Genomic DNA, 10,123 nt, shown 5'->3' on the forward strand with positions numbered 1-10,123 from the left:
CGTTCGCTGTCGCTGCGGTCTTCTGGAATCTTCTACGGATTCTTCACGATCACTATCACCCGGTTCTTCTGCTTCTTCGTAGAAACTTTCTTCTCCAGTCGCCGATTCCGGATTCTCCGCTTCGCCCACACTTTCTTCATCAACCACACTTCCCGCCGAATCCATGACTACGGCTTGCCGTGGTAGACACACTACTTTTCGTGGTGAAACCTCTTCAAACTCCGCAATCGGTTTCTCAGTCTCAAGAAAGTCAACATTCCGAGCATGCACTATCTTCTTCGATTTCGGATTCCACACTCTAAACTAGGATTGTTCGATCTTGGATCGATCCTTGGAAGATCGATCTTTTCGACTCCGATTTTCGATTTTTTGGATCGATTCTTCGTCCAGGAAAAAATCGATTAGATCGGTTTATTTTCGATTCGATCGTTCGATCTTTTTTTCTCATTTAGAGTAAAAAAGTGCATTATGATCACCTTAAGGAGCACGCTTATTTAACCGTACACAGTAAACGAAAATTACCGAGTTCGGTAATTTATTTTACAGAAACAGTTCTGTAAATCGAAAATTTTCGGTAATTGAATAAACTGACGTCTATTTTTACAAATATTCGTTAATCCATATCTAGAATTAATGAAGCTCGTTTATCGATATGTAAACAAATCATTTTGCAAACTATTTTCGGTAAAAAACGCCGAAAACTGTAAAAACAAAACTGAAAACAGCATGCGTCGCTGTCAGAAACAAACAGCAATTTTTTTTTCACTGTCTCACTCTCCCAGCCGTGATAAGTTAAACGCATCTCGCTTTCTCCATTCATGGCCTCTCTTGCCTCTAGTCTTGAGTTATTTTTTTGCGCGGGCGAGATCAAGTAGCCATGATTAACAGTTGCGAGAAATTACTTGTGTAAAATTTTCAATTTTAAAGGTTTCGAGTAGGTTAATTTAACGACGTATTTATTTTCTCCCTGGTGGTCCACCGGTGCGTTTCGTTTGTTTATAGGAGTTTTTTTTTGTTTTTGCGCTAAAAACATCGGTCGAATTTGGAATGTCTGGCTCTTTTAGCTGGATTTGGTTGGTAATCGATTTCAACTCCGGTAGTGGTGGTAGGTAGTTTTGTTTTCTTCCACAAAGCAAACGAAAAATCCCCAAAATAAGAAGTTGAAGTGTGCGGAAACTCTCTGTTTTTCTTCATTGCGCATGAATTGTTTAAAATATCTTTTTCAGGACCTAACAGCTCCACAATCTCACCAATGCACCGCTACCTGACGGAATCATCTCCAAGTTTTGTCTGTTCCCTATCGGTGTTTCGGTCGAGAACTTAGCCAGTATGCCCAGGTTGATGGATCATGAGTGATATGCAGTGTAACAGACCGACCTGATTCAGGCATTAATTGCCCTAACCCAGACCGTCAAAACCATCAATGGGAAACAGCAGAGCAGAATGCGCTTACATAATTGTAAAAGCTGACAAACAGCATAAATTTGCCGGTGAAACAGTAAAGGTATAATCAAATTATAGGAAATCATTGATTTTCAACAAAAACTATCTTTCAGCTGGATGTCGTTGTAGTTTTATAATAAATCTTCGTTACATACATTTGTAATGGCTCAAAACTCTATATAATTAATCATTTTTTTGAAATTTCAGATTTCTCCTGGTCTGTTTACGATGCTATCGGTTTTTTTACTAGACAGCTCTACAAGTACAACTCGGAGTGAACTAGATCGGATAACCTATCGGTCTATAAAAAGGATGAAGCGAAGAAAGAAATAAAATCACTGGTGCGATTTAACGGCAATGCTGACTAACGTAATCATCGTAACTTCCGGGTGGCAGGAGACATCATTTGGAAGATCATGTAAGTGAATGCAAGTGTTTGAAGATTTGTGTGATACTAAACACAAAAATTACGAGAATTTTATTCCACAGGTTCATATTCATAAACAAATAAAAAAATTACCAATATAAAGAATAATATTAAAAGTAACCGAACAGCATTCGGCAAGGCAATCGGAAACCGATATCACCGAAGCGAACACTTCGGAAGCTATTATGATGAAAAAAGTTCCCGTTCGTGGCTTAAAAGTTCCTGACGATGAGGTGGTGTGAAACGGTAATGATGACTAAGACTTACCAGCAATATCCAGGCTGGTAAATCTTAGTAAAAATTGTTATAACTGTGTTAATCTTTCTAGATTATTCTTGTCAAATATAGAAGCCCAAGGTGCGTTAACGAGCTAGCTGTATCATGCAAATGAATTTCATTCTCAAATACATAACAACAAATCGGTGTCGGAAAACCGGCTGCGTTTTTCCAACCGCATAACAAACCTCTCGTCAGCTTTAAGCCACGTATGCAGAATCAACTCTAATAACCTTAAGCAATCAAGTATCGGAGGATTTACGAGCGCAGTACGGCCAGTGATGATACTTCCAACACGGAACAAAAACGGACGAGGAGGTTGATGAATAAAAATTCTATCATTAAGGACACCATCATCGATGACCACGGAAAAAGGATAAGGAGTAAAAATTTCAAACGTCGTCGAAGGTGAGAAAAATCTTACAAATAAAAAGTAGAATATGGCACATTGGTAGCATTTTATCCCATAAAGTTTATTAAGTTTTTTTTGTTAAAAAATTTAGAAATCATATTTTTAATATTAATTAACGCAAGATGTATACTGAAACTGAAAAATGCAATACTGATAAACGTTTCCAACTTTGTGTGAATTACTATACTTAGAAATCTTTTAGGTACATAATTTTATTCAAAAAATTAAAAAAATACTTTATTTTGCCAACATATAGAATTAGATAGTTTTCTAACCTTAATCTTCAGCCGCAATCAAATATATTCTTCAGTGATGGTTTTTCAGTTTTCAGAAAATAGTTTATAGCTTTTCTATTTTTATATTACTTAACAAAAAAATCTATTTTTTTTTTCAAAACCTAAGTTTTTTTAATGATACAATTTGAAATTACCTTGCAGATGTCAGAGTCACCTGCAAACTGTAACTTCCTGGCTAAGACGACGACATAAGAGATGAAACAAAATATAAAGAGGATTAAATTGTGAACCTGGTCCATAAAATAGACATATTAAGAGACAATCAGCAGCATGACAACAGATTCAAAGCAATCTCGAGTGACGGATTTTAAGATTATCGTTCTGGATCACGTGTCACTAGATAAAGATCACACTTTGGTTTCGATAGATTCATACTGGTTGCTGTTCTACGAACTTACTTAGAGATCAATATACTGTGTTATAGTTGTGTTTTTATCCGTACCCTAGGCTGTAATGGGTCACGGCGACGGCGTGCATTACTGTGTTTATGGAAGTTGAAGGTTTGGAAACAGACTCTAAACTAACATAAACCTGAGAGGGCGGTTGCACGTAGCCTTATTCGATATGAGATCATAGAAAATAAATTAAAAGGTGATTCAATATCGTATACTTTTTCTTTGATGATCCATGTTGATAAGGTGAATGGGAGTTGAAACACTTGCCCTCCCTTCCGTTGGACAGCAACAGCATTGCGCAGTGGAAATATCACAATTTGTTGTTTTAATGTTGATATTTCCACTTTTCCATCATGCGCAAGTTAGATTAGAATAGACAGTTTTGTAAATGAATGATAACTGCCAAAATTAGATAGGCAATTTAATTGTACAAGAATTAGTTGGATGAGGATGCTAACAATTGGCATGGTTAGGTATTCAATGTTCAATTTGCTACTAGGCAAGGTAAAGTTACAGTTTCCTTCTCCCCAATGCTCTAGTAAGTGTGCATTTGCGGTTTATGAATTTCGAAGGCTTATTCTTAAATCAAGCATTTTACAAGAACTAGAGGCTTATTGGATTAAGGTGCTGTTTTCTGTCAAAAATATTTCCTTTGCGTTTCAATACTTTTTGATAGAATTGTCTATTTTTTGGTTAGGTGTGAATTTCTAATAATGAAGTAAAAGATAGATGATAGCCCAGCAAAATGAAAGTTGTTCTGTGAAGTTGTAGATGTTCGAGATTTTAGAAGAACAGCATAGTTCTTTCTCGTTTTAATACTTTTTTTTATTGTAGTTCGATCTTATTGCTTGATTAGGTTTGAAATTCAAACAAGGAATGTAGAAGATAGAATATGATAAACGAGAACCTACTCGTCCAGGAAAATAATATCGGGGTTTTAAAAATTGACATTCATTTTAACCAAACCAAAGATTGAGGAAAGTTGTTTGAGAAGTTGTTCAAAATTAGCAATGAGGTTTTAGAAGAACAGCATCGCCATTTGCATTATGGTTTAAATCCTGTTATTTTGATAAGTCAATGATAGTACAAAAGATATTGAACATGCAATTCATAATTGTATCTCTATATTATTTTTTAATTTCCAAAACATTTGGTACAATTATTATTTGTGTTTAGCGAAATTCTATTAATTGCTGCATTGAGAGATAGCTTCTTATCTAGAAGTTTTGTTCTGAATTCGAAAAATATGTTTTTTAGTCAATCTAAAACGATAATAAATTCAAAGTTATTGCATCGAGTAAGGTTAGGTGGCAGGTAGGGATAACTCAACTACGGTAAGATAGTGAACCCTTCTGACAATGATATCGAGACGTAAGCATATGATAACTTTTGCTACCGTACTGTTACTGCTCGGTTGAATTAGAGGTTGGGTTAACTCGAAGCTCATGTAGGGCCCAATTGTCCCAGTCCGTCGAGCACTGTCTTAACGCTTCCCTAAACTGGTGCTTCAGAACCCTCGGGCTCTGTTGCCGCTATCCTACTCTAAGCTATTCTACTCTCATGTAAATTTTCCTCTTCTGTCCCCCGATCTGTTTTTCCTTTCCGGGTCAGCCAGGTAGCTCATAAACCCATACAAAAAAAAAAAAAAAAAAAAATATACTGTGTTATAGTTGTGTTTTTATAATATTTTCACTTCTCATGCGACAAGGAAAAGTAGTGAAATGTTTTCATTTTCTTCCATGCAACTTTCCCTAAATTTGAAAAACAGTTATAATTTTTAGTGACTGTATTAAAATGTGATAAGCAAACAGAAAATGCAAATTTAAAAAAATGTCTCAGGCATATTTTTCCTGATTATATGACTGAAACATGAGCAGCTATATTTTTCTCATTATTTCACATTATCCTTCTTTTCAGGCCTCAAAAACATGAGAGAAGCTTTCAAAAGTACTTATAAAATTAATAAAAATGACTCCAATTTTCAAAAACGATTATTGTATTAAACTAATTAAAGACTGACTTTCAACGAGGATATGATGATGAAGGCGCTTAAGGCACGGCATTCGATGTAAGATGCGAGTCGAAAAAGTTATTTGATTTCAGAAGGCGCTTCATGTAAAAAAGTCGATTTGCCTGAGCCTCGAAATATTGATAAGTGTTTCCGAAAAACGGCAAGTTCGGAAAGTTCCGCTAATGCTACTCAGCGCAGTGCGCGAGATAATTTGAGTCTCGAGACTCCGAGCCCATCCGAAAAAAGTGATATTGAGAAAAAAATTATAGAATTGGTAGTGCTGACATGCGTGCAACAAAGATGGTATTATTATGTGGCATGTGATTATATGATAGAAAAATAAATATTAAATTGAGAGTTTGTAAATATATTTCAAACTATTTTCTGAATATAACTATTTCATATGGTTTAGCTTTTAAAACAATGTTCGGTTAGTGCTTTCGTTCTTTATTATTCGGATTAACATAAATAAAACGTATCAATTGCGGTCATAGTTGAATTTTATAACTAAATAACAAAAAATATGAACTTGAGTGGATTTACATAAAATGATTATTTAAGAACTTGAAAATGTTAATCACTTTTGGTGAGGTTTAGTTTTTTCTAACTTTATTATGATTCTGTGAACCAGTTGCATTGCTTTAGTATTCGAATGATAATTTGGATATCAGATTTTTTTAAATTAAAAACAATTAGATAGTAAACACTAAACAGCATGTCTGTTAAGAAATGCTGTGAGGCGTTTACAATATATGTATATTAATTTAATTCCTATTTTATATTTTTTAGCTACAGTCAATTTTAATTCATTGATTTTCACAATTCTCAATAAGGCATGGATCCCGATGGGAAGGTCGAAATCCTGAATTACCGATGTGGTTTATTTCGCACAGCACGAACTTTGATGTGAGATAACACGAGTCGATTCCAGAAAGTGCTCCATGCAAAAAAACGTCGTTTTAACTGAGCCTCTAATGCTCATCAGAATGGATATGTTTCGCTTGTAGTGAAAATACCAATAATATTTACTGAAAAATGTGAAACGTTCGTAAATGTTTACCGAACATAGTAAAACATTCGGTAATTTCAGTTTTGGTGCACGGCGTATAACGCGAAATGATTCGAGACTCGAGTCATCTCGCGTAATAATCTGTGCATCATAAACTCAAATTATCGAATATTTTACGGTGTTCGGTTAAAACTCCTAAATTTGGCAGTTTTCGGTTAATATTACTGGTATTTTCAGACAACACTACAAGCGAAACATATCCATTCTGATGAGCATTAGAGGGTCAGTCAAAACGACGTTATTTTAGCATGGAGCACTTTCTCGAATCGACTCGTGTTATCTCACATCAAAGTTCGTTTTTTCGGTAAAAATAAAAAAATACCCATTTTTCGGTAAAAAATACCGATTTTTCGGTAAATGTTACCGAAATTTCGGTAGTAATTACAGACATATCGGTAAAAATCACCGGATTTTTGGTAAATATTACCGAACTTTTTGAAGTTGTCTGGTAAAATTTACCGGTAATTCGGTAGTAATTACAGATATTTCGGTAAACTCTACAGATTTTTCGGTAAATATTACCGATATTTTACAGTTTTTTCGGTAAAAATTATCCATATTTCGATTATAATTACGGTATTTCGGTAAAAATTTTAGGAATTTCGGTAAAAATTTTAGGGATTTCGGTAAAAATTTTAGGGATTTCGGTTAGAGTTTTAGGTATTTCGGTAATAATTACAGGTGTTTCGGTGAACTGTACCGGTTGCTCGGTTCATATAACCGAGCTTTATAGTTTTTTGGTTAAAAATGACCGACCTTTCGGTAATAATTAAAGACATTTCGGTTCAACAATACCGGTTTTCAGTAATATAACGAGCTGTCATGTTAACAACTGTCAATATTTTGACAGATGATCTGCCGAGTTTTGGTTATTTTTTACCGAAAAAGGTCCGTAATATTTGACAGCTGTCACTCCTCGGCCATGAAAAAATTACCGAACAGTTTAACGAACTCCACATGTTAGGATTTCGGTAAAATAATTACCGAACTCGGTAATTTTCGTTTACTGTGTAGTAAACAGCTTTAATAAGTGAGTTATTTCATTGTTTGGTGTTAAGACCAGTGTTCCGAATATCACTCAATTTTCATGAGAGACACTGATACGTTTTCAACAGCGAAAGCAAAAACTAAATTGTCGGTTTGTTTATCTCCCAGCGGGGCAAAGATTGTGTTCGACAGCGCTGCTCCGAGAATCAAAGAAACAAAATTTGAAAGAGAGACGATCCTTCTCCAGTTGGAATTCTCAACTGATTGAGGAGCTACCTGATTTTCAGTTTCTTTTTTCGCTCAATAACTTTTCTTGATCACTCACTCACTCACTCATTCATTTACTGATCGATGATCGAATGCTGTCTGCCTAAAACATCTTGCTTTGTTGTTGCTGTTGTTGCGAAGGATCAAAATAGCCATTCAAACACGCAGGCAGTATATATGTACATAAGTATCTGCGCTATGGCAGAAAGTAGGCAGGCAGTATGAACCGATGCAAGGCCGCATTGATTGAGTTTGAGTGAGTGAGTGAGTGGATTTTCGAATTGGATCTTGTATCAGTAACTGTCTCAATCACTTCTGATACACCAGGTAGTGAGCCTGAGAGATCGACTTTGATGCGAATCCACTCTCGCTTTTGAATCTTGTTTACATTGACTTCGCATTGTCGTTCTGCCGACTCTCAGGGAACTACAGGCAGCAGCATTCGGCTTTGAATTTTTCCAACTAGAAACCTATCATGAGCGTTTCTTCCGAGTGATTATCGGAACTCTGGTTAAGACACTAAGTCAATTTCCTAGCTGGATGAAACTTGAAAAAAGTAAATATAAACCAATACTAATGTTATGAAATCGCTTGGTACATCTTTGTATCTGAAAATAATCACATTTTCGCAGGTGATGGACAGGTCCAGCCGGTGAGCCGTTGTATCTTTTTCGAAAAATACATGGTATTTACGGCTTATGTTCTTTCCTTCTTTGATACCTCATGTTTCTCTAATTTGTCCATCACCTGCGAAAATGTATATAGAAACGTTTAAAAATGCATTTTAAATTTTTGTGCCGAAATCTGAAAATCAGTCACTGTAGGGGAAGTATAAGCACCATCAATCAGGGCACGATGAGCGTTTTATACCGTAGAATCTAGCAGCGAATTCAATTTGATGAAGTCAACTGAATTATAGAGCTTGACTTGTTTACATCTGACGATTTACCTATTGGTAAGATGTCGGAGAGATAATCAGAAAACTCGAGTTCGATTCCTGGTTGAGGTGATTTCATTTAGCATTCATGATCAGTTGAAAAATAATTTTAGAAATTGTGAATTCATTTCAATATAATTTTGCAAATTATTTTCAAACCTTGTGCAGGAAGCTGTTTGTGATTGATTAAGATAAAAAAATTTGGTAGAATTTGCTTATCTTATGAAATAACAGCGATTTTCCTAAAATTACTTAAACTCTAGAATATTTCTTGTCAGTACATTACTTAAAAATATCAAAGCGTTTCTGAGATATTTGGAACTCGATTAGTGTTGTTTTAAAACGCTTATTCCGGTTCACTTCACATAAAATTGTTGACATTTTTTTTCGTTCCATATACTGAAGGATTATAAAAATTTGAAATTTTGTGTCTTTTTTGCATATTTGGAAAAGATCGATTAATCGGAGATCGATCTTCAAGCTCCGATTTTTTAGATGGATCGATCCCAGAACCGTTCATCTGAATCGATCTTGGAGATCGATCTTTTCCCGAAGATCGAACAATCCTACTCTAAACCCGTTCGCAGCGTACCCCAAGAATATGCCCTTCCACGACTTCGGATCAAGTTTCTTGCGCAATTCGCCCGGTACATGCACAAACACGTCACATCCGAACACTTTCAAATTGGACACATCGGGTCGCTTTCCATTCCACATCTCGAATGGAGTTTTACCAGCTGGAATCGAACTAGACGGGCTTCGATTCGCCAGATATGCCGCAGTTTGCACTGCCTGGCCCCAGAAAAACTTGTTAACTCCGGAAGCTTCGAGCATAGAGCGAGCCTTTTCAATAAGGGTGCGATTCATTCGCTCACTTACCCCGTTCTGCTCTGGCGTATAAGGAACTGTCCACTCGATACTAATCCCTTTTTCCCGGCAGAAACTCACAAATCGCTTCCCGCGGTACTCTCCGCCATTATCGCATCGCAACCGACTAATTTTCTGTCCGAACTTCGCAGATGCCTGAGCCTCGAATTGTTGGAAGCAATCTAACACAGTGTCTTTACTTCCCAACAAATAAACAACCGTAAAGTGGCTCCAATCGTCAATAAACGTGACGAAGTATTTCGCACCATCACATCCGACCGGCGAAACGGGACCGCATACATCCGAATGTATGATTTCGAGCACGCGCGACGATCTCTTCTCTTCTCGTACTGAAAATGGTTGCCGTGTTTGCTTTCCAAGCACACAAGATTCGCACACAATCACACTTTTGTCGATCTTGCCTTTTCCCGTGCTCATTCCCACTACCATCTCATCACGCACAAGACTTTCTAGACCTTTCGCACTAAGATGCCCAAACCGTTGGTGCCACAATTCCAAGCCCTTTGGAATTCGACCACAAGACAACATTGCCTCACTCACACCAGCTTTGTCGCTATAGAAATGCAACCCATAAAGCTTCCCGGTGCGTGAACCACAGGCAACCAACTCTGACCCACGGTAAATTTTCACTTTGCCACCACTGTAGACGGTTTTCATGCCCAAATTGTCGATTCTCATTACGGAAAACAAGTTACTTCTGAGATCGGGCACATAC

The 10,123-nt window shown here is 36.5% G+C and overlaps 1 long non-coding RNA gene across 1 annotated transcript; it reads left to right on the forward strand.

Annotated features, from left to right (window-relative positions):
* Window positions 1-882: 882 nt before the first annotated feature.
* Window positions 883-3,527, forward strand: LOC129739893 (uncharacterized). Its single transcript, XR_008736007.1, has 5 exons — window positions 883-1,504; window positions 1,651-1,861; window positions 1,933-2,116; window positions 2,199-2,554; window positions 2,996-3,527. It is a non-coding gene; the product is annotated as an uncharacterized LOC129739893 (long non-coding RNA).
* The last annotated feature ends 6,596 nt before the right edge of the window (window positions 3,528-10,123 follow it).

This window comes from Uranotaenia lowii, chromosome 1, assembly GCF_029784155.1.
Source record: "Uranotaenia lowii strain MFRU-FL chromosome 1, ASM2978415v1, whole genome shotgun sequence".
In the NCBI taxonomy this organism is placed as follows: Eukaryota; Metazoa; Arthropoda; class Insecta; order Diptera; family Culicidae; genus Uranotaenia; species Uranotaenia lowii.